Below are 232 nucleotides of genomic sequence, written 5' to 3'. Positions count from 1 at the left end.
GAGGGGGAAATGTGGCAATATGTTTTTGTTTTGTTTCTTTACATTTTCTCGTGCTATGCTTTGTGGAAGATCTGAGTTTGTTTCCGGTATGTTGTGTTTGCGATTATCTGTAAAATGCGGAAGACGAGCGAAATATGAGGAAGTACAACGGTCGCGGTAGTGACGTCATACACACCAGAGAAAACGGCTTGTGGATTCTCTGGTAAACTCTAATATTATAAGTAGGATTAAA

The sequence above is a fragment of the Penaeus monodon genome, chromosome 24, assembly GCF_015228065.2.
Source record: "Penaeus monodon isolate SGIC_2016 chromosome 24, NSTDA_Pmon_1, whole genome shotgun sequence".
In the NCBI taxonomy this organism is placed as follows: domain Eukaryota; kingdom Metazoa; phylum Arthropoda; class Malacostraca; order Decapoda; family Penaeidae; genus Penaeus; species Penaeus monodon.
The sequence above is the reverse complement of the archived record's forward strand: the minus strand, read 5'-3'. Positions refer to the sequence as shown.